We start from the raw sequence: 25,647 nt of genomic DNA on the forward strand, positions 1-25,647 counted from the left end.
CCGTCACCACTTCATGGGAAGTAAAGATCCTCGAATCCAATAGCAAGGAAGAGAATCGTTCCACTTTCGGCTCAAGCAATGCACTAGTGTTCGTAAAAATTGAAACACTCCTAAGAAGTGCTCTGCAACACGCCACTATAAGACGAGTTGTAGAACAGCGGAGCTGTAATAAGCGATTTAAATGCCAGAGGTGTGATATTTACGTACGTTCAACAGCGCCCTAATTTGTGTTCGGGCAGGTCAGTGTTATGCAACGCTCAGTTAGGGCGGAGCCGTCGTTCGAAGAGGAAACGTCTAGGCAAGTGGCACTATGCCTCGCCGACTTCAGGTGGAATATCGGCAAGAGAGTGTGTTCGAACGGGGCAGAATTATTGCTCTACGGGAGGCAGGTTTGTTCTTCCGTGACACTGCCGCTCGCACAGGGCACGCTGCCTCAACAGCGAGGTGTTTGTGGCACCAGTGGAGAGAAGAGGGCCGTAAACAGCACGGACAGGGTACTGGACGATACGATGTGACCACAGCGTGAGATGACGGCTATCTTGTCCGCTTGGCCGTAATTGACGGAATGTTCACGGTGTTCGGCACAACGTTGGAGCACTGCATCGGTTGTGGACACGTTCGATGCCGTCTTCTGCAGGCTGGAGTGGTGGCATGCAGCCATTGCATTGGCTTCCATTGACCAGAACAAATGTGTGTGTGTGTGTGTGTGTGTGTGTGTGTGTGTGTGTGTGTGTGTGTGTGTGTGTTAAATCTCTTTCCTGGCATTGCATTGGCTTCCATTGACCAGAACAAGTGTGTGTGTGTGTGTGTGTGTGTGTGTGTGTGTGTGTGTGTTAAATCTCTTTCCTGGAACATTTCCTTCCTTCATACCTCCTCTATGTTACTTCAGATGACGTGTCACGTATGTAGTTCAGTTTATGGGTCACAAATAATTTCTATCCTTTCATAGACTAAACAAAAAAATGAACTGCATGTCTGCGTAATTACTATGAATTTAGTTTTTAATTACATGTCCAAAAACCGGAGATTGCTAATTAAGTTCTTAACCAGTACTGACCGCAGCAGACAACATGTTTGTCCTCCGAGACCACTGGTCGAGCTCTTACATTTACAAACCAGAGATTGCTTTTTTAGACTTAGCTGATAACGACCGCGGCAGAGACTGCTCTGAGGCTCTGTTGTGGCAGCCGAACCGCTTCGTTCGCCATGGAAATTAGAGGGTGCTTCGTCTGCTTTTCTTTTAGCGGTTGTTTATCATTCTGCTGATAATTAACACTATCATTTTGGCCCGATACTTCAGAATATAGCAGCCAATCGCGGAGAAGGACCACAATTTAGGCGGTCTTTCTCACGATACACGTGCCGAATAAACCGTCTGTTACCGTCCACCACATACGTCATCTTCCTACTGCGGCCCTCTCAACTGCTCTAAGAAGAGAGTCTTGTAGCAGATATGATGGCTATAAAGCCAGAAATATTACAAACGCCGACACTGGCGTGCTGAGGGGCAAAATGGGGTGTCTTTGGACGAGTCCTGTTTCAATTTGCCGCTTAGTGATGGCCGCATACTTGTTTCGGAAGGCTGCGTTTAGTAACTCTGCTTTAGCAGCACTGTCATCAATAGCACTTCAATTACTATCGCACAGAGAAAGTATTGATTGCGTGTTGCCGCTAGCATACTTTACATACGACCAGAATCACTTTGGATTTTGCGTCAGGTTTCGAGACAAAGTTTCGTTGTGGAAACTGTTATAAGCATCTTGCACTGAAGTCAGCGCTAATGTCGAGCTTCTGTAAAAAAAATGGCCAGTCTTGGGTGGTCTTGTGTTCGTTTAAAATGTCATGCTGTTGTTGTTTCTGTAACAGTATCTTGACCTGTTTTGTGTACCACAGAGGATCAGCTCCGTCGTTAGTTAATTTATTTGGTATAAATCTCTCAATTGCTGTTGATACTGTTTCTTTGAATTCAAGCCACATCTGATCTACACTTACATTGTTAATTTGGAAGGAGTGGAGATCGTCTCTCAGGAAAGCGTCAAGCGAATTTGTATCTGCTTTTTTGAATAGGTATCTTTTTCGTTTATTTTAGGGGGATCTGGGAGTTAAAGTATTCAGTCTCGCTACGACAACGCTGTGTTCACTAATCCCTACATCCGTTTTGATGTTCGTTATTAGCTCATGATTATTTGTTGCTATGAGGTCAAGTGTTTTCACAACCATTTACTATTCGAATTGCTCGAAATAATTTTCCGAGAATGCGTTTAGCACAATTTTGCATGCTGTTTTATGCGTACCTCCGGATTTATACGTCTGTTTTCGCCGACGTATCGACGGTAAATTGAAGTCGTCACCACCTGTAATGTCCTCTACCCATATTAGCTCACAGGAGCTACAGTATTTACTTAAATTTCGCTACAAGATGAAGTACTTCTAACACCAACAAATGCGCCACCGCCAACTGTATTTAGCCTGTCCTTTCTGAACACTGTTATGTTCTTCGCAAAAATTTTGTCTGAACTTATACTGAAGAGCAGTTTTACCGGATTCCTCATATTCACGGTACATTCGTGAAATGGTCGTACTGGTAAATACCCACTTCATCGCTACCTCGGAGATGCTATGTCCCATCGCTCATGCGCCGATTATAACATCACCATCAAAATCACTTAAATCTTTGATAAACTGCCATTGTAGCAGCAATAACCGATCTGACAACTGCGCCAGACACTTGTTGTCTTATATAGGCGTTGCAGACCCCAGCACTGCATTCTGCCCGTTTACATACAAGGGTTGGAAATTTAATAGTGGCAACTATTTATTTACAGCTCCTACAAAATAGACAGGTGTTTCGAAGTTTTACTGACCAAAGTAGTCACCAGCATTGTGTGTAACCCGTTGTCAGCGATGTGGGAGTCGTAGGATACTCTTGTGCCAGTTGTGTTGACAGTTCGAGCGGCGCAGTCTATTGCTTGCACTGTACGTGCTTGAGCACTGTCCTACAACAAGATGGTCAGGTCCTGTAGAAAGTGTCATCACTCCTGTCTCTATGCTGTTCCTTTTTGGAACACAACCTACGACCAGCTTAGAGAGAGAAGTGATGACACTTTCTGCAGGACAATGCTCAAGCACGTACAGTGCAAGCTGTTACTGATTTGCTTCACTGATGGGGCTGCTAAGTGCTATACTACCTGTTGCACTCCGCTGACTAAAGCCTTCGTGAGTTCAACTCGATTTCTAAACTGAAGGAAACACTTCACGGCATTCGCTTCAGAACTGCTACAAATTCGTCGGGCAGTAGACCGCGCCGCTCGAACTGTCAGCAAAACTGGCACTGCTAAGAGTATCCTACGACTTTATCAAAACTAGACATGATTGTCTTATTGGGATTGCCGCGATCTTTCTTTGAATAAAAATATGGCATTTCAGTCTTTGATCGCTATTTTTTATTTTCAATAACCGGTTTCGGCTAGCTGCCCATCTTCAGATCTGTTAGATAAAGTTAAAAATATAATTAACAAGAGAAATGTAGTTACTGATAGAACTATCTTAGCTTACAAAAAGAAAATTTGGAATGTATTAAATGCCAACATACCATATATTGCAGTTACAGAGTAACCTGTCAGTACAGAAGTATTGTTTCGCTGTCATAACTAAAGTAATTTTTAATCTATTGAAACCTTATATCGCAATTTGGAGAAACCTGATTGCTAAAAGTAAAACATGCCCTTTATCTTTAAGAATTGTGCATATGTACTAAGATGTCGTTTTTTCACCATACATATTAATCGTGAATATCCTTTTTAATAGTAAGACAATTTTTAAAGAAATAACATTTAAATAATCTTTTTTGAGTAGACCTTGAACTAATTTAAAAATTTTGAAAGAAAATTTTATATATATATAGGCTGAGGGCCGTTGCGCTTCAGCTGGTTCCTACTGGAGCGTGCTGTTGCATTCAGAAGTACGCCTAAAACATGTCTTTCAAAATCTCATAACTCCTGTGCATAAAATCACTTTGCTCATTAAGTAGTAGCTCTGGCTCCTGACCTGTATAGCTGAACTCGAAACCCCAGCATGCTACATCTGCATCTACATTTATACTCCGCAAGCCACCCAACGGTGTGTGGCGGAGGGCATTTTACATGCCACTGTCATTACCTCCCTTTCCTGTTCCAGTTGCGTATGGTTCGCGGGAAGAACGACTGCCGGAAAGCCTCCGTGCGCGCTCGAATCTCTCTGATTTTACATTCGTGATCTCCTCCGTAGGTATAAGTAAGGGGAAGCAATATATTCGATACCTCATCCAGAAACGCAACCTCTCGAAACCTGGACAGCAAGCTACACCGCGATGCAGAGCGACTCTCTTGCAGAGCCTGCCACTTGAGTTTGCTGAACATCTCCGTTATGCTATCACGCTTACCAAATAACCCTGTGACGAAACGCGCCGCTCTTCTTCGGATCTTCTCTGTCTCCTCTGACAACCGCACATGGTACGCCATTCTATGGCGCAAGTCGAGGAATCTGCAGCCTACACCGCTGCAGAACCGTGTGAGACTCTGATTCAAGCCGTCCACTCGCCTGTGTACCAGAGGTCCGCAATCAGTCCTATCAATATAACCTAACGACTTCTGCAGCTTGGTGCACCGTACGCTCTTCATGGCATCCGGAAGGACCCGTTCCACATCTGGAATGACACCACCCAGTACTCACACGGAGTGTACGTTGGCCTTCTGCCCCTCCTTGGCAGCCGTAACCCTAAGAGGCCCCGTAACGCTCCTAACATTGGAGCTCCCAGCTGCAAATAATCCCTCCCTCTGTGGCTGCCCGGATCTTGCAGGCTGACAGGTTTCCTCTGAAACAGGACAAGCGACAGCTTCTGACAGAGGGCCATTGTCAGCCCTAGATAGCACCTGGAACCTGTTTGTCAGACTAACCGGTGAGGACTTACATTCGGCCCCACTGAAAGTCTTTCCCAGCCTGCCACGGCCTGAGTAGACCTCCCACTCGATCAGGAGTGAGGAGTCAACCTCAGTGCGAGCATTAACTGGCCTGGCCACTGGTGAGGACTGATTCGCAGACTCGTGGGGCGTGTTGGACGTCCCTATCCATACTAAAGACGGTGGAAAACAGCAGTACACAGAAAGCAAACGACTATCGACACGCGCTACGAAAGTGACGAAAACGCAAGAACTGTCTTGTAAATTACATTACTACCGAGAGATTCAAAAACTAAACTACCAGAGCACACGGATGGGACTAAATAATTCACTCCTGGATAGGAACTTGTAAAATGTCACAAAAACATAGCTTGGATGGCGTGTACAGGTACAGCTGTCCATGCATCTTCAACACGATACCACAGTTCATAAAGAGTAGTGACTAAGCGTATTGTGACGAGCCAGTTGTTCGGCCACCATTGACCAGACGTTTTCAATTGATGAGAGATCTGGAGAATGTGCTGACCAGGTCAGCAGTCGAACATTTTATGTATCCAGAAAGGCCCGTACAGGACCTGCAACATGCGGTCGTACTTTACCCTGCTGAAGTGTAGGGTTTCGCAGGGATCGAATGAAGGGTAGAGCCACGGGTCGTAACACATCTGGAATGTAACGTCCACTGTTCAAAGTGCCGTCAATGCGAAGAAGAGTAAAACCGAGACCTGTAACGAATGGCACCCCATACCATCTCGCCGGGTGATACGCCAGTAGGGCGATGACGAATACACACTTCCAATGTGCATTCACCGCATTGTCGCCAAACACGGATGCGACCATCGTGATGCTGTAAACAGAACCTGGATTCATGCGAAAAAATGATGTTTTGCCATTCGTGCACCCAGGTTCGTCGTTGAGCACACCATCGCAGGCGCTCCTGTCTGTGATGCAGTGTCAAGGGTAACCGCAGCCACGGTCTCTGAGCTGATAGTCCATGCTGCTGCAAACGTCGCCGAACTGTTCGTGCCGATGGTAGTTGTCTTGCGAACGTCGCCATCTGTTGACTCAGGGATCGAGACGTGGCTGCACGATCCGTTACAGCCATGCGGATAAGATGCCTGTCATCTCGATTGCTAGTGATACAGGGCCGTTGGGATCCAGCACGGCGTTCCGTGTTACCCTCCTGAACCCACCGATTCCATATTCTGCTAACAGTCATTGGATCTCGACCAACGCGAGCAGCCATGTCGTGATACGATAAACCGCAATCGCGATAGGCTACAATCCGACCTTTATCAAAGTCGGAAACGTGATGGTACGCAGTCTCCTCCTTACTCGAGGCACCACAACAACGTTTCACCAGGCAACGCTGGTCAACTGCTGTTTGAGTATGAGAAATCGGTTGGAAACTTTCTCATGTCAGCACGTTGTAGGTGTCGCCACCAGCGTAAACCTTGTGTGAATGCTCTGAAAAGCTAATCATTTGCATATCACAGCATCTCCTCCCTGTCGCTTAAATATAGCGTCTGTAGCACGTCATCTTCGTGGTGTAGCAATTTTAATAGCCATTAGTGTATTATATTAACACGAAGAAATTAAAAAAACTCAACTACCAAAGCACACAGATGAAACACTATAATTCGCTCTTGGTTAGGAACTAGTAAAATTTCACAAAATCGGTTACTTCGTGTTACTGCTTTGTCTTGGTCGGCGGCTGCTAGCTGACTGAGTGTCAAGAGTGTGCGAGAATACCAGATTTCAGGCATTACTTCCCACCACGGACGACACAGTGGCCGACGCCCTTCACCGAGAGCAGCGGAGTTTACATAGATTTGCTAGTGCTAACAGACAAACAACAATGCGTGAAATAACTCCAGAAATCAATGCCGGCCGGAGTGGCCCAGCGGTTCTAGGCGCTACAGTCTGGAACCGCGCACCCGCTACGGTCGTAGGTTCGAATTCTGCCTCGGGCTTGGATGTGTGTGATGTATTAGGTTAGTTAGGTTTAAGTAGTTCTAAGTTCTGGGGGACTGATGACCTCAGAAGTTAAGTCCCGTTGTGCTCAGAGTCAGCCAGAAATCAGTATGCAACAAACGACGATCGTACCGACTCCGACCGTTGGGACAGTGGGGCGAAATTTGGCAGACGACCGACTCGAGCGCCTTTTCCAACGGTGTGACATTGCCTACAGCGCGTCTCCTGGGCTCATCACCATATCGGTTATACCATATACGACTGGAAAACTGAGGGCTGGTGAGATGAATTCCTATTTCAGTTTGCAAGAGCTGATGGTAGGATTCGAGTATGGCGCAGACCCCACGAAGCCATGGATCCAAGTTGTTAACATGGCACGATGCGAGTTGGTTGTGGCTCCATAGTGTGTTTGCCCTGTTTACACGGAATGGACTGAATCCTCTTGCCCGACTGAACCGACCACTGACTGGAAATGGCTATGTTCGGCTACTTGACGACCGTTTGCAGCCCTCACTGATTTCATGCCCCGAAACAATGATGGAGTTTGTATGGATGACAGTGCGCCTTGTTTCCAGGCCACAGGAAATTTTGAACTATTCAGGCGAATGATTTAGCCACCCAGATTTCTCGATGCGAATCTCATCAAACGTTTATGGGACGCGTCCGGTCATTCTGATTTAGTTTTCCTGATTTTCCTAAACTGCTTCAGGAAAATGCCGGGTTGGTTCCTTTGAAAGGGCACGGCCGACTTTCTTCCTCATCCTTCCCTAATCCGATGATACCGATGACCTCGCAGTTTGGTTTCCTTCCCCAAATAACCCAACCCCAACCCATTTATGGGACATAATCGAGAGGTCAGCTCGTGCACAACCTCCTGTACTGCCAACACTTCCGCCATTATGGACGGCTGTAGAGGGTGAATGGCTCAGTATTTCTGCAGAGGACTTCCAATGACTTGTTGAGCCCGTGCTACGTCGAGTTGCAGCACTACGCCGGGCGGAAGGAAGCCCGACACGATATCAGGATTTTCGTCACCTCAGTGTGCATGTAGCAAAGGCACATGGCGATCTAGACTTAAGCCTCGTTTTTCTCAGTTCCATTCGGAGTCTGGTTAGTCTATGCCCCACTCGTTGGACAGACCACGTAATGAAACTGAAGTATTTTGCAGCGGGCCTTGCCACCTGCTAACTTGAAAAGAGGCCTATAGCAGGGAGCTGGCAGGTGACAAGGCCGCGTGCCTCGCAGTGAGCAGGCGTCACAAGTCAGGGCGAGGCCGCCCCGCCCAGGCATGAGGCAGGGCGTCGCCGAAAAACAGTTTGCCTTGCCTCACCGTATGCTGTGGCGGAGCGGAACGGCGCAGTTCCGCTATACAAGTCTCCCCCGGCACGCGCCACACACGGCGCTGACGCGGCCAGGCAGCTCATTTACTTTGACGTGCTTCTGGGGCGGGCCCATTTAGTGCTGCTCACTGCTTCTTGCTTGTTCGTAAGACCTCGCACACTGGTCGAGTCGGAACAGACAACAGACCTGTCGAAAAGATTCAAACACGGGTTTCGTCTGTTTGGCATATTCTGGCCTCGATGAATTAGAATTTATCATTCGCCAGGATGAAGCTGCTACTTCCTGTTCCTCGCACTGTTGCCTTACAACTGAGCGAGGTGGTGCTGTCGCACAACATTGGACACGCATCCGGAAGGACGACGGTTCAGATCCTCTGCCGGCCATTCAGGTCGAATTGCTTAAGATGAATGCCGCGATAGTTCTTTGAAAGGCCACGGTCAGCTTCCTTCCTCAATCGGAGCTTGTATTCTGCCGTTAATAATCTTATTGTCGATCGGACGTTAAACCCTAAACCAACCTTCCTTCGTTCTTTCTCACGTTATACGATATCGGCTTCCCCGAGGCGCCATTGCCCATATTATTCGACGACTCAGCTTTTTCACCTCCCTTTCTACTGATGTCGACCAGACCGCCAGAGGCCTGCTTCTTCCTCTAATACCTGGTGAAATGGAAAGGCTTGTCCTCGCGGCGTAGTCATCATTTCTGCATAAGATGTGTCTACGCTGTCTCCACGTGGATCCCGCAATCTTGTCTGTAACGAGCGCTGTTTTCAAACTACAGCTTATATATTTTTAGCCGTAGTGCCTGAGGAACACAGCGTAGTGACTGAGGAACACAGCGATTGGTTGTGAAAATTGATGACTACGAACAGTAGGGACACGCTCACTGGAGTCTTACATGATCAAAAAACGCCCATTCGAACCAAAGTAAAGTATACAAAACAGCCATTATATTATTGATGCCCTATGGCACTGAGGTATTGGAGACGAAAAAGACGTATGAGGAAAAAAAAACACTATTTAAGAGATTCAAGTGTTACGCTGTCCAAGAACAGTCACCCTTTAGGGTGAGGTAAGGATTGATATAAGGGGGGAAGTTGATCAACAAACCAACAACCGAAGTGAACAATGCCCCATATTAGGTTATCCTTCTCTTTGTGGACAGGATGGCCACAGCACATGCCAAGACCGTAACGAACAATTTAAATATCTTTGCGTACTTTTGTTAAATTTTTTTGTACTGCAGTCGTACCCTCAAGATAAGGTTTGTACTTCGAAACATATTGCTTTACTAAATATCCAAAGTGAATCAACAAAATTTTTGACAGGTAGAGGCCTCTGAAACACGTTTTCACGTCGTGTTACTTATTCGGTGGTACATATTATCATGCCAAGTGCTGGGCTCGGATGACGATGACGGAGAGCCGCACTGTCCATATGGATTCTAGTCTTCCTGCAAATAGTCCCGTTTCCTCACTCAGATTACGTGATGTGATCCTTCATGGTGTGAATATCACTCTCCTAAATCCATCGATTGCATACTGGGTGGTTATAACGAAAGAGGTCCAGTGTGGCCTGTAATTATTGTATAGCAAGGAACATGCTCGCGCTATTCGTCCACGAGACTCAGAGGGCCATACACACGGGTTCCCAGGTAGATGCCGTGCTTCTTGACTTCCGCAAGGCGTTCGATACAGTTCCCCACAGTAGTTTAATGAACAAAGTAAGAGCGTATGGACTATCAGACCCATTGTGTGATTGGATTGAAGAGTTCCTAGATAACAGAAGGCAGCATGTCATTCTCAATGGAGAGAAGTCTTCCGAAGTAAGAGTGATTTCAGGTGTGCCGCAGGGGAGTGTCGTAGGACCGTTGCTATTCACAGTATACATAAATGACCTTGTGGATGACATCGGAAGTTCACTGAGGATTTTTGCGGATGATGCTGTGGTATATCGAGAGGTTGTAACAATGGAAAATTGTACTGAAATGCAGGAGGATCTGCTGTGAATTGACGCATGGTGTAGGGAATGGCAATTGAATCTCAATGTAGACAAGTGTAATGTGCTGCGAATACATAGAAAGAAAGATCCCTTATCATTTAGCTACAATATAGCAGTTCAGCAACTGGAAGCAGTTAACTCCATAAATTATTTGGGGCATTAGGAGTGATTTAAAATGGAATGATCATATAAAGTTGATCGAGTGAGATTCGTTGGAAGTGTGGTGTCACCGCCAGACACCACACTTGCTAGGTGGTAGCCTTTAAATCGGCCGCGGTCCGTTAGTATACGTCGGATCTGTGTGTCACCACTATCAGTGATTGCAGACCGAGCGCCGCCACACGGCAGGTCTAGAGAGACTTCCTAGCACTCGCCCCAGTTGTACAACCGACTTCGCTAGCGATGGTTCACTGACAAAATACGCTCTCATTTGCCGAGACGATAGTTTAGCATAGCCTTCAGCTACGTCATTTGCTACGGCCTAGCAAGGCGCCATATTCAGTTACTATTGATATTGTGAATCATGTACCGTCAAGAGCGACGTTCATCATTAATGGATTAAAGTTAAGTATTCCAACAGCTACGTCCGTTTTTCTAAATTCTAATTTCCTTGTCCTGTTCCACACCTCACGCCAGCCTGCGAGAGCTAAATCGCGTGCCTTTCGGCCTCCTCTAGTAACACGGTGTTGGCTCTCCTGCCAACTACAAAAGGAAGAATCCTAAGGAAATGCAATCCGAAAACAAAGGAAGTAGGTTACAGTACGCTTGTTCGCTCACTGCTTGAATATTGCTCAGCAGTGTGGGATCCGTACCAGATAGGGTTGATAGAAGAGAGAGAGAGAGACGATCCAACGGAGAGCAGCGCGCTTCGTTACAGGATCATTTAGTAATCGCGAAAGCGTTACGGAAATGATAGATAAACTCCAGCGGAAGACTCTGCAAGAGAGACGCTCAGTGGCCGGCCGGTGTGGCCGTGTGGTTCTAGGCGCTTGAGTCTGGAACCTCGTGACCGCTACGGTCGCAGGTTCGAATCCTGCCTCGGGCATGGATGAGTGTGATGTCCTTAGGTTAGTTAGGTTTAAGTAGTTCTAAGTTCTAGGGGACTGATGACCTCAGATGTTAAGTCCCATAGTGCTCAGAGCCATTTGAACCATTAGAGACGCTCAGTAGCTCGGTACGGGCTTTTGTCCAGTGTCGAGAACATACCTTCACCGAGGAGTCAAGCAGTATATTGCTCCCTCCTACGTATATCTCGCGAAGAGACCATGAGGATAAAATCAGAGAGATTAGAGCCCACACAGAGGCATACCGACAATCCTTCCTTCCGCGAATAATACGAGACTGGAATAGAAGGGAGAACCTACAAAGGTACTTAAGGTACCCTCCGCCACACACCGTCAGGTGGCTTGCAGAGTATGGATGTAGATGTAGATGGTAGGTATCCTAATGCGGTACCGACTTACGCTGGAAAGAAATTGATTCCAATTTTTGCCACCAGGTGCAACTCTGGCGCTGTTAATGCAAGACGGGCTTATAGAAATGTTCCCATGTCTAATGGATTAGGGATGGGGTGAGGGCAGAGAAGGCCAAACAAGTGAGAATGGCATAATGTTGATGTTGTTATTAACCGACGCTTACACAGTTTGTTTAATATGAGCACCGGAGACGTTAACGAGATGCTGTAAAGCGCCAGATTTGCACCTGGTGGCCAAACTTGGAACTAATTTTTTGCAGCGTATATCGGTTCCGCGCAATGCATCAGAATATCTGCCATATTTCGCTTCCATGTGATAATTACAGCCAACAGTGGACTTTTGTGAGTAGCTGCACTTTGATTATAATCACCTGGTATTTGCGTGACTGTCACGGTATCTCGACGAACGCTAGTAGCAATATTCTGGAATTCTTCAAGCTTTCCCGGCAGAAATCCGATTAATCAACATGACAATATTGTGGAATGAAAAACTGCTATCTCGATAGATCACGACCCTGCTGTTGGACTCCGACACATCTTCTCACAAACAACATTCAAATGCAATTTCTGACAGGCAAACCCACTACGTAATCATTTCTTATATACAGAATGTAGATGGGATTACTGCCACCTACTTCTACATCTACATCTACATGACTACTCTGCAATTCACATTTAAGTGCTTGGCAGAGGGTTCATCGAACCACAATCATACTATCTCTCTACTATTCCACTCCCGAACAGCGAGCGGGAAAAACGAACACCTAAACCTTTCTGTTCGAGCTCTGATTTCTCTTATTTTATTTTGATGATCATTCCTACCTATGTAGGTTGGGCTCAACAAAATATTTTCGCATTCGGAAGAGAAAGTTGGTGACTGAAATTTCGTAAAAAGGTCTCGCCGCGACGAAAAACGTCTATGCTGTAATGACTTCCATCCCAACTCGTGTATCATATCTGCCACACTCTCTCCCCTATAACGCGATAATACAAAACGAGCTGCCCTTCTTTGCACCCTCTCGATGTCCTCCGTCAATCCCACCTGGTAAGGATCCCACACCGCGCAGCAATATTCTAACAGAGGACGAACGAGTGTAGTGTAAGCTGTCTCTTTAGTGGACTTGTTGCATCTTCTAAGTGTCCTGCCAATGAAACGCAACCTTTGGCTCGCCTTCCCGACAATATTATCTATGTGGTCCTTCCAACTGAAGTTGTTTGTAATTTTAACACCCAGGTACTTAGTTGAATTGACAGCCTTGAGAATTGTACTATTTATCGAGTAATCGAATTCCAACGGATTTCTTTTGGAACTCATGTGGATCATCTCACACTTTTCGTTATTTAGCGTCAACTGCCACCTGACACACCATACAGCAATCTTTTCTAAATTGATTTGCAGCTGATACTGGTCTTCGGATGACCTTACTAGACGGTAAATTACAGCATCATCTGCGAACAACCTAAGAGAACTGCTCAGATTGTCACCCAGGTCATTTATATAGATCAGGAACAGTAGAGGTCCCAGGACGCTTCCCTGGGGAACACCTGATATCACTTCAGTTTTACTCGATGATTTGCCGTCTATTACTACGAACTGCGACCTTCCTGACAGGAAATCACGAATCCAGTCGCACAACTGAGACGATACCCCATAGCTCCGCAGCTTGATTAGAAGTCGCTTGTGAGGAACGGTGTCAAAAGCTTTCCGGAAATCTAGAAATACGGAATCAACTTGAGATCCCCTGTCGATAGCGGCCATTACTTCGTGCGAATAAAGAGCTAGCTGCGTTGCACAAGAGCGATGTTTTCTGAAGCCATGCTGATTACGTGTCAATAGATCGTTCCCTTCGAGGTGATTCATAATGTTTGAATACAGTATATGCTCCAAAACCCTACTGCAAACCGACGTCAATGATATAGGTCTGTAGTTAAATGGATTACTCCTACTACCCTTCTTGAACACTGGTGCGACCTGCGCAATTTTCCAATCTGTAGGTACAGATCTATCGGTGAGCGAGCGGTTGTATATGAGTGCTAAGTAGGGAGCTATAGTATCAGCGTAATCTGAAAGGAACCTAATCGGTATACAATCTGGACCTGAAGACTTGCCCGTATCAAGCGATTTGAGTTGCTTCGCAACCCCTAAGGTATCTACTTCTAAGAAACTCATGCTAGCAGATGTTCGTGTTTCAAATTCTGGAATATTCCATTCGTCTTCCCTGGTGAAGGAATTTCGGAAAACTGCGTTCAATAACTCCGCTTTAGCGGCGCAGTCGTCGATAACAGTACCATCGGCACTGCGCAGCGAAGGTATTGACTGCGTCTTGCCGCTTGTGTACTTTACATACGACCAGAATTTCTTCGGATTTTCTACCAAATTTCGAGACAATGTTTCGTTGTGGAACCTATTAAAGGCATCTCGCATCGAAGTACGTGCCAAATTTCGCGCGTCTGTAAATTTTAGCCCATCTTCAGGATTTCGCGTTCTTCTGAACTTCGCATGCTTTTTCCGTTGCCTCTGCAACAGCGTTCGGACCTTTTTTGTGTACCACGGGGGATCCGTTCCATCTCTTACCAATTTATGAGGTATGAATATCTCAATTGCTGTTGCTACTATCTCTTTGAATTTGAGCCACATCTCGTCTACATTCGCATAGTCAGTTCGGAAGGAATGGAAATTGTCTTTTAGGAAGGCTTCTAGTGGTACTTTATCCGCTTTTTTAAATAAAATTATTTTGCGTTTGTTTCTGATGGATTTGGAAGAAATGGTATTGAGCCTAGCTACAATGACCTTGTGATCACTAATCCCTGTATCAGTCATGATGCTCTCTATCAGCTCTGGATTGTTTGTGGCCAAAAGGTCAAGTGTGTTTTCGCAACCATTTACAATTCGCGTGGGTTCGTGGACTAACTGCTCTAAATAATTTTCGGAGAATGCATTTAGGACAATCTCGGAAGACGTTTTGTGCCTACCACCGGTTTTGAACAAGTATTTTTGCCAACATACCGAGGGTAGGTTGAAGTCCCCACCAACTATAACCGTATGAGTGGGGTATTTATTTGTTACGAGACTCAAACTTTCTCTGAACTGTTCCGCAACTGTATCATCGGAGTCTGGGGGTCGGTAGAAGGAGCCAATTATTAACTTAATTCGGCTGTTAAGTATAACCTCCACCCACACCAATTCGCACAGAGTATCTACTTCGACTTCACTACAAGATAAACCACTACTGACAGACACCAACACTCCACCACCAATTCTGCCTAATCTATCTTTCCTGAACACCGTCTGAGACTTCGTAAAAATTTCTGCAGAACTTATTTCAGGCTTTAGCCAGCTTTCTGTACCTATAACGATATCAGCTTCTGTGCTTTCTATTAGCGCTTGAAGCTCAGGGACTTTTCCAGCGCAACTACAACAATTTACAACTATAATTCCGACTGTTCCTTGATCCAAGCACGTCCTGTAATTGCCAAGCACCCTTTGACATTGCAGCCCATCCCGCACTTTCCCGAGGCCTTCTAACCTAAAAAACCGCCCAGTCCACGCCACACAGCCTCCGCTACCCGTGTAGCCGCCAGCTGAGTGTAGTGAACTCTTTGTGTGGTAGTTTCGAAATGCTGCTCAGTAGCATGGCCAAGCATGTAGAACACTTCGTCCCAATTTGACATTTGTTGCATGCCATCTTCAAGTTGTTTCAATTGTATGTGAATGTCCGGAAATAAAAGGAGCTAGAAATTAAAGTGGTATACAGCAATCCACAGAATCGCTGTAGCCTGGTGCTGGGACCTAGATTGTACCGCTGTATAAGAGCATAGTTCTCATCTGTCTCTTGAACTGAGAAACGTTGACCAGTAGGAACCTCTGTTCCGAAAACATACGTCGTTGAGTACCGAAAATTCTGCTTTCTTCTCTTCGGAATTGAAGGAGAGAAATTGCGACCCTTTTGGGCAGTATCCATGCTGTGGGCATTTGCTTTCGAATTGTGAGTAGACCAGATATAGTCCTATGTTTGAAGTCAGTCAGTCGAAGTGCTCCTTTTACCCCACAGTATGAAACATAGGAATTCACAAGACTTAGTTCCACCAATACATAAAACAGCCTGTATCAATAAGTGTTTGACACAGTGGCTGTTTCATAAAGACCTTACATGTCAGCTTCATCTACGCCACCCATGTCATTATAATCTTGTACAACTGTCGGTGCCCCCACTTCATCTTCGTTCCATCTTTCTGGTTCTGGGTACACTGCACACTTCATTTCCATGATATTATGAAAGAAAGCTAAATTCGCGATTGCCCATCCATATTCTGTGAAGTAGTAGCACATTGCCGGAAGAGCTACAGTTGGCACATTCTTCATTGCGACGTGGTTATCATCAGCACTTACTTCAGGTTCCGTAATATTTTATGAAGTCCTAGCACACACCTGGAGAGTTTTTGCATTATTATTCTGCGGAGTGCTACACAATACTTCATCTTCACTGTCATTACTTCTTTAATACGGTGTACCAATATCATCGGGAGGATTTTCTATATGAGTACGGATTTCTTCGTCTGTAAGGCCTTTTCCGTAATAGGCAGCCAAAGCCTGAAACAAAACAAAATCTAACGAAGTTCACTAATGTTTTACAACTCACGCCTTGTTGCTATTGTTTTTTATAAAATTAAATAATCTTAAGCAATGATATGTTTTTATCTACAAAAGGTCCTTAAAGCAGAAAAAGCTATAAATATCAAAGCTAAGCAACCAAAAGTCAATGTTACCTCAACTTGTGAAGTCACTGCCCGGTATCTGACGGGAGTGTTAAGTCCCAATCATTTTTACGTTGTATGTGACTCGGACTGTGAAATACCAATCATTTTTACGTTATAATTGAATGTTACGAGGGTACTGTATCGTTTTTTTATTCCAAATTAACAATATTATATATATAAAAATAGCTACATAGAAATTATCACTACCCTCAGTTCACATATAACTACTGTTACTTATGCAAAATTGCAGCGTTGTTTCAAACACCAAACAGCCATTTGCAATACAGCCGTTCAGATTTCAGGCTGATGAATAGGCTTCGGAATGGCAGACAGGCTTTAATGACATCCATTGTAGGAAGCGCAAACTGTATGGAATGGGAGCTTCCGGTCCCTACAGGTCTAATGAGCTGTTGAGGTACAGAATTTTACACAGAATTTGCGAGACTTCAAAGTCCCGCCAGTAAATAAAGGGTTAATAAGGAATGCTTCCATCACTGTATGCTTCTGTCCAGCGTTCAAGGCATCGTTCGCGATTGTCCGCGCCGCAGCAATATTGACCATCGATTCCGGTTATTGGCGTTGCAGTATGGAGGAAACCGTACACCATCGGGGTGTTGCCTTGCTAGTGATCTCCGACAACGGCTGCGGCCCACTTTGCGTAATTCGACCCTTGCAGTCGGCCGTAACCAGAGAACATGCTGCTGGCTGGTCAGGTGAGTCGTGCCGTATTGCACCGACTCTTTTTTTTTTACAGCCGAGGACACGCGCCTTTCGTCGGACCATTGGTTTGCGTAACGCCATAGACTGTTTGGCCTATTTTCAAAGCAAATAAAACCACTGAACAGTATTTCACGACCCTCCACACATTCATGAAATACTGCTGAACGCTAACAGGTACTCATGGTTATGACATTATTATCAGTAAGGTCTCTCAGAAAGTAACATCCTTTGCTTCACTGAAAAAATGTGCTGAATTTGCACGAAATTTTCGATAATCTTGTTTGTGAATGCGTTGTCATTGGATGTAATCCCCTCCATTCCGTATGGTTTTTATACCGTTGTTGAAATACGCCACCGGTATCTACAGAGTACAAATCCTTGTCTCGTTTCCTAATCAATCCCCTTACCATCTTGCCTCAAACTCTGATGCTGGAAGTGATTTTTCCGAAGGTTCGCTGTTAACAAATTGAGTAGGTGACAACTGGGTCACACTAGATTCAGAATGATGTCTGGATGTGTCAAAACCTTACAATACAATGGTCCAATTTTGTCCGTGGCGTCCGGAGAAATTTTGTTGTTGTTGTGAAGGAGAACTTCTGGCAGTAGCTTTGAAAGCTCAATCCTCTCTAGCTATTACCCGGCAGATGTGCATGACGCCTTGCCATAGATTGGCCTCTTCAGTGGAATGAATTCAGATCTCGCCACGCGTTCAGTGATAGCTTCTGGCCTTCCGCGATGTAGTCCTTCAAAAGCTCAGCTATTGTTTCCTTCAAGTTTCTAATGGACGTAGTCAAAACTTTGGATACCAACCTTGTGATAACCCAGCTTTTAATAATTGATACTGGCTTGACCACTGAAATACAAGAAACGAAATTAACGCGTCGTTCACTGGCGATTGCTAAGAATCACGCACGGTGTAACGTGATGTAATGTGTGGGACTTGCAGGTTGCCTATTTAACAGCTTCCAGGGGCAACCAAAATTTGATTTTCAATGTTTCGCGTAATTATTGGTCCAGTTTAAACATTAAAAATGCTGTCGTAATCTACTCATTAAGAGGTGTAATCCTACGTTAAATGTTTAACACAATAAGTATTACTCTTAGAAATTGTGCATTGAGTCAAACAGAGCTTGGATGGCGTGTACAGGTACACTTGCTCCTGCAGCTTCAACACGACACCACAGTTCATAAAGAGTAGTGACTGGCATATTGTGAGGAGCCAGTTGCTCGGCCACCATTGACCAGACGTTTTCAGTTGGTGAGAGATCTGGAGAATGTGCTGGCCAGGGCAGCAGTCGAACATTTTCTGTATCCAGAAAGGCCCGTACAGGACATGCAACATGCGGTCGTGCATTATCCTGCTGACATGTAGGATTTCGCAGGGATCGAATGAAGGTACGCGTTTCTCCTCCTTACACGAGGCATCACAACAATGTTTCACCAGGCAACATCGGTCAACTGCTGTTTGTGTATGAGAAATCGGTTGAAAATTTTGCTCGTGTCAGCACGTTGTAGGTGTCGCCACCGGCGCCAACCTTGTGTGAATGCTCCGAAAAGCTAATCATCTGCATATCACAGCATCTTATTCATGTCGGTTAAATTTCGCGTCTGTGGCACGTCATCTTCGTGGTGTAGCTATTTTAATGGCCAATAGTGTATAATTTCAAACTTCATTGAGACTTTTCCTCGCTGACACCCCCCTCCCACCTCTCCTCAGAACGATGAAAGCATATAACTTCATCGCTTACTACACTTCCGCCGTCCATGGAGTAAAATGACGTTTAAATTTATCATTTCTGTAGTATCAACTCTAATCGCAGCGCAGTTTGCAGACAGTTATCACAGATACCACTGAATTTACCGGCAAAATTATATCTTTGTACGACACATAGTTCAGGAGATGAAACGTCATAAACATACGGATGTTTGGGAAAACTAGCTTTTACTTATAACGGTGCGCAGTAAAACTTCAGATTTAGGCATGTCGTTTCAGTTTATTACTTCTCTACTACTGATTCTATTCGCAACACACTCTGCATGCCGTATCTACTACATAAATCAATGAATTTTTTTTACGACACACATTTCACGAGACATGACATCATAAACATTGAAAAGCGTGAAAAACTAGATTTTTCCTTGAAATAGAACAAAAATTATCCAGACTATATTCATGCAGTGTTTGATAATGAGAGCACTTAGTGCGTTCCAAACAACTTTAAGCATAATTTCAAACATTTCCTGAACTGTTCCTCGGTTACTTGCTTGAAGTCAAATGCTTAACACATTAGTAAAGTAATCAGACGTTTTGAGCTGTTTTATACATGGGAGTTCGATCTTTTAAGCGAACCATCCCTGAATAGGCTATGGTTTTAACAGTCTCTCTGCCTTCGCATTACTGTTGTAAAGCAGAAGTAGCTCAGAATTTGTACATGCAGATAGAGTTAATAGTCGAAGTATTTCTGAGAAAATCGGTTAGATATCTATTATATTGTGATGTTGACAACAGCATTTACAGAAGGCTAAAAAAAAAAACCAAAAACTCTTTAGCAGAGGTACCATTTCCTTGGGCACCACTGACTGCACAGCTCAGAAAACCAGTCAGGCTGCAGAAAGTATTCAGGATATTGTGTTATACCTCCAGTTTCCCCTTCTGATGATAATCTGTGAAAAATATACAAAATTTATTTTACTGTGAAATTATATTTAAAAATTCGGATCAGTAATCCCACATGTCGGCCAACGACCTTGCCGCAGTGGTAACACCGGTTCCCGTCAGATCACCGAAGTTAAGCGCTGTCGGGCTTGGCTAGCACTTGTATGGGTGACCATCCGGTCTGCCGAGCGCTGTTGGCAAGCGGGGTGCACTCAGCCCTTGTCAGGCAAACTGAGGAGCTACTTGATTGAGAAGTAGCGTGTCCGGTCTCGTAAACTGATATACGGCCGGGAGAGCGGTGTGTTGTTTTTGTTTATCCTAGCCTCTATGGTAAGAGCTTCTGCAGCTCTTTCCTATTTGGTTACTCACAACTGAACATTAACAATTCGGGTATAAACCATATTCCTTCCAATCTGGAGTTCGCAATTTTTTTAGAACACGAATCTTAGAAATTGTCCCATCAATGAAAGTTATTAATGTATCTAGTACCTCTTCCTCAACACTGCCAGCCCGACAAATAATGTTTTCGATACCCGCTTCCCCAAGGAAGATTTTATAGGGATACTGGGAGATAACATGGAAAATACCCCTAAGAAAACTAGCGCTTCGTGTTAAATTTCTTCATTTCGGCATTTCTAACACAGAAAACACATACACTGAAATAGAGCAACACAGCCTTATCTATTAACCAAACTTGTCTCAGATTTCGAAAGCAAGAAGTAAACAAACACAAGATCATTGGTTGCAGCTAAGCCACAGCCTTCTAGATATGCCAGTACTTAGATCACAGTAGTCAGAGCTCTCTAGAATACACATACGTTTACGGTCCACATCTAAAAGCTGAAAAAAGTAAGGAAAAGAAAAATACTTCATGCATTCGTAGACACTTTAAAATGAGAGAGTGGCGTGGTACCTTTTCAGCATTGCATTCAAATTAAGTTTATGGACAAATAGAAAATGAAAAGTCCATAAACTATAGATTTTTGTAATTGGCATGAAATGCTCTTTTCATACACCAGAAATAATTCATTTAAATTTTTGGCATTTTTCACGAACAGGACCGGTTAAAGAATCGTGAGTTTACTAGTATATCTCTAATGACCTCAGCGATGATGATACGTTGACCTCTGTTCTTGACATCTGGTGTGAGAATTCTGCAAATGTTCAGAAATTTGAATGGCGTTTCACCTTCCGCAATGAATAACTCTATCACGACGCAAAGTTTTAACCTCACATCAGTGTTGGCTATTCTGTAATGCAAAGCAATTCATTTGTAAATCTTTTTCTTGAATGGTAATAAGAGGTGTGGAGAACTGTGGGCATTCCATTGACGGTGCTACGGTGAGTCCGGACTCCGGTTTCTTCACGCTGTTATTCTTGTGTCTTGTGCTTAGATCACCAACGAAAGTAGCTAGAAGTCATATGTGCAGGTAACGCGCGTTTAAATGTTTCGTGTTGTCGAAGTTGTAAGTGCGTTGTTGATATGTCCTGTAAAGGTATATGTTGCTAGAAGTTATTCGAAAGTCATCAAACCCTCGTATTCAACAGCTTTTCCATTTCTCGTGACACAGACAAAAATAAAATTTTAGTGATGCCGCGCTGTACAGCTACGCAGCTAAAAGATAGGGTTGAATCTTGAATGGACTGGTATGGAACTGTTGGGAAGATTAAATTCTCAGTATTTCCATTAATACAGTCTCGTTGTTTTTCTGCTACAACTCGTAACTGATGAACACTATACAGTTCTCCTTGATCTTTGCATGAAATGTTACGTGACAAGATGGGAAACTAAATTGATATGAAATATGAAAATAAGAAGACATTTCAGTGCGTATGTTCTTTACTGTTTTTACGCAGTTATGTCAGTATGTAGGGCTAGCCCGCACCTTTTGTCGACCTGGCGTGCAGATAAGATTCGATTAAAGCGATTCAGAGAAATAGGAGCGACTCATGTTATGTTGAATGTCGCAAAACGTCTCTCGACGACCAGTATGTTACTCATTGTTTCGCACATGAGCAATAAACAGTTACATTTTCCCGTGAGCTTGAGATGGAATATTAAATGTCCGAAAGAACAGACACCACTTTGATGTGGACGAGCGGTTATAGGCGCTTCAGTCCGGAACCGCGCTGCTGCTACGGTCACAGGTTCGAATCCTGCCTCGGGCATGGATGTGTGTGATGTCCTTAGGTTAGTTAGGTTTAAGTAATTCTAAGTTTAGGGGACTGATGACCTCGGATGTTAAGTCCCATAGTGCTTAGAGCCATTTGAACCATCTATTCGCACACGTCCGACAGAATAGACACCATATATATAATTTAGGTGATGCGGGCTAATGGTTCCTTCAGTGCAGGTACAAACCAAGCTCAAACTCTTTCGGGAATCGGCGAGATACCGCGAGTAATAATGATGCTAATGAGCAGGGGCACCACATCACTAGTGTGTTGTATAAGTTGAGAAATTGGGTCTGACGGGAGGCGTGCTTTTATTACGTATGGTTCTGGTGAACACTGTATCCGAATTGCGTAGTGGTCAGCGCATGTACCTGGTAAGCAGGGGACTCGGGTTCGAATCCTGGTCCGGCACAAACTTTCAACTTGCTCCATTAATATAAATCAATGTCCACTGGCAGCTAATTACGTCAGTACCTTTGTGGCTGCCGGCCGGAGTGGCCGCCGGTTCTAGGCGCTACAGTCTGGAACCGCGCGTCCGCTCCGCTCGCAGGTTCGAATCCTGCCTCGGGCATGGATGTGTGTGATGTCCTTAGGCTAGTTAGGTTTAACTAGTTCTAAGTTCTAGGGCACTGATGACCACAGCAGTTAAGTCCCATAGTGCTCAGAGCCATTTGAACCATTTGAACCTTTGCGGCTTGAAATATTAAATGTCGTGTTAATAGTAAAGACAGGTTCAGCAGCGCCAAAGAAATTGGTATAGGCATGCGTATAGAAATACAAAGATATGTAAACAGGAAGAATATGGCGGTGCCGTCGGCAACACCTATATAAAACAAGTGTCTAGTGTCTGGCGCTACAATAGCGGTTTATCAAGATTTAAGTAAGTTTAAATGTGGTGTTACAGTCGGCGCAAGAGCGATAGGACACATTATCTCCGAGGTACCGATGAAGTGGGGAATTTCCCGTACGACCATTTCCCAAGTGTACCGTGAATATCTGGATCTCCGACATCGCTGCGGTCGGAAAAAAATCCTGTAAGAACGGGACCAACGAAGACTGAAGAGAATCGTTCAACGTGACAGAAGTGCAACCCCTCCGCAAATTGCTGACTTCAGTGCTGGGCTATCAGCAAGTGTCAGCGTGCGAGCCATTCAACGAAACATCATCGATATGGGCTTTCGGAGCTGAAGGCCCACTCGTATATACTTGATGACTGCACAACACAAAACTTTACGTCTCGCCTCAGCGCGTCAACACTGACATTGGACTGTTGATGACTGGAAACATGTTGCCCGGTCTCGTTTCAAATTGTATCGAGCGGATGGACGTGTACGGGCGAGGAGACAACCTCATGAATCCATGGACCCTGCATGTCAGCAGGGGACATTCAGTCTGGTGGAGGCTCTGTAATTGTGTGCGGCATGTGCAGTTGGAGTGATATGGGACCGCTGATACGCCTAGATACGACTCTGACAGGTGACACGTACGTAAGCATCCTATCTGATCACCTGCATCCATTCGTGTCTATTGTGCATTCCGACAGACTTGGGCAATTCCAGCAGGACAATGCGACACCCCACACGTCCAGAATTGCTACAGAATGGCTCTAGGAACACACTTCTGAGTTTAAGCACTTCCGCTGGTCATCAGACTCCCCAGACATGAACATTCTTGAACGTACCTGGGACGTCTTGCAACGTGCTGTTCAGAAGAGAGCTCCCCCCTCTCGTACTCTTAAAAGTTTTACGGACAGCGCTGCAGGATTCTTGGTGTGAGTTCCCTCCAGCACTACTTCCGACATCAGTCGAGTCCATACCACGTCGTGTTGCGGCACGCGTGCGTGCTCGCGGGGACCCTGCGTGATATTAGGCAGGTGTACCAGTTTCTTTGGCTCTTTTGCGTAGTTTCTTTTAACCATTTAATTATACTGCATGCCTATGTAAGAAATTTTTCCTACAAGGTAAATTTCTTTCTTTGTTCAAATTGTGGACTACGCGGTACTGAATCAATTACGTTTGCAACGGTGATACTCGTAGTGGGAGAAATTACTCCAAGTGACGATGCAAGATCCACTGTTTTATCTGTAACGGTGGGGCCCCTCATCATGCAAGCAATGTCTTCTTTAAAAGTTTACAATTCGCATTTACGTTTACAGTTCGCAGTTACCTGCTACGTGTTACCAGTTTATTATGCTTATCTTTCGATGGATGCTAATGAATTACACGCAGTTTTGTTTTGTAGCGTGTATCATTTTTCTTTGGTATAGTATGGCCTTTTGCATGTTATGGAATTTGTAGTAGAATATGAACTGCCAGAAAGGTCACAAAGTGGATTTTGGTAGTATTCAGCGGCAGCTCTTGAGGATGTCTCTTTCTTCTGCTCCAGCCTCGAAACTGCAAGTTTTTGTTTTGAACATTTGAAGATCTTCTTTTTATTACACTTTATGTGATTAGATATCCGTGTTGTAGAGACGTGTAGGGTTCGTGTAGTGACCCCTACGGTGCAAGGTTGATTGAAGTACTGACAGGTCAGTATGATGTACAGTTCCCCCGCCGGCACGTGGTCTGCAGCGGCAGGGGTGGTGGTGGTGGTGGTGGTGGTGCAGGAGTCGGACGGTGGCCCGTCAATAAGACATCTTGGTTAGGAAAATCGTTTGTTCACAACAGTTGCAGTGAAGGAATCGTAGTTGGAGGGACATTGAGTAGCCTCCCGTGACGTAGTCGGACATGGTCGCTGCAGCGTGCTGGCTGCAGAGTTTGCCCGCGAGGAAGTTGGTGCGTGCTTGAAGGTGGCTGGCGGCAGCGTGGTGCTTGAGCATAGTAGCGGAGTGCTGTCGCAAGGCAGCACGGCTGCTGGCGACGGACAAGAGAATGCAATCTTGGCCACCGACCTGTTTTCGGAGCCAGCGGGGCATGACTGATGATGATGATGGCGGCAGTAGAGCGCCCCTCTGGGCGACGGACAGCAGCAGTGTAGGCCCGCCCAGACTGGCGGACGGGGTCAATGCGGCTGGGCACTTAGACGACGCAAGCTCAAACCCACTGCTCCCCAGGGAGGCGAGCGTCGGCAGAAGCTATTCTCCCATCAGGTGACCCTACTGTGCGAAGGCGCCAAGTTGGCTGCATATACGAGTAGACTTAGCTCTTCCTGCAGCTCCTGACAGTAAAGTCAGTCGGAATGTAGCACTTCCTATTTAAATTTCACTGTTTTTAACGGTATTTTGCCCACATAAGATATGACCTGTGTAGCGACTCCTTTTAAACTTACACCCCACTGCCTAACTAATTAATCTGAATGAAATATAACGAATGTTCCTGACATGACCTCACACATTACTGCGCCCAACATGCTAACAGCGCGAATTGTTCCTCACGAACTGTTTGTTCTTCACGAACTGTTGAGGTAGGACTACGTAGACAAACACGTAAAGAAAAAGCGTCTAGCACACCTGTAAGTTTCCTGATTCACCGTTACGAAGTTGGCTTACTTCATGTCCGGCAAAGTTGTCTCAGTGTCCCAATTGGTCTTCTTCTCCGCCGGTCGTGGATCCAAACATGCATACAATCAACTGTGAATGATGGAATGGCAAGTGGTGAAACTCTCGACGCTACTTCA

At 45.1% G+C, this 25,647-nt stretch overlaps 1 protein-coding gene and 1 pseudogene across 4 annotated transcripts in view; both read left to right on the plus strand.

The window, feature by feature from the left end:
- The window catches only part of LOC126334735 (vacuolar protein sorting-associated protein 18 homolog), a 259,374-nt gene that overhangs the window by 181,984 nt on the left and 51,743 nt on the right, over window positions 1-25,647 (plus strand). The window lies entirely within an intron of this gene.
- On the plus strand, window positions 19,940-20,057 carry LOC126337123 (5S ribosomal RNA; annotated as a pseudogene).

This window comes from Schistocerca gregaria, chromosome 2, assembly GCF_023897955.1.
Source record: "Schistocerca gregaria isolate iqSchGreg1 chromosome 2, iqSchGreg1.2, whole genome shotgun sequence".
NCBI lineage: Eukaryota > Metazoa > Arthropoda > Insecta > Orthoptera > Acrididae > Schistocerca > Schistocerca gregaria.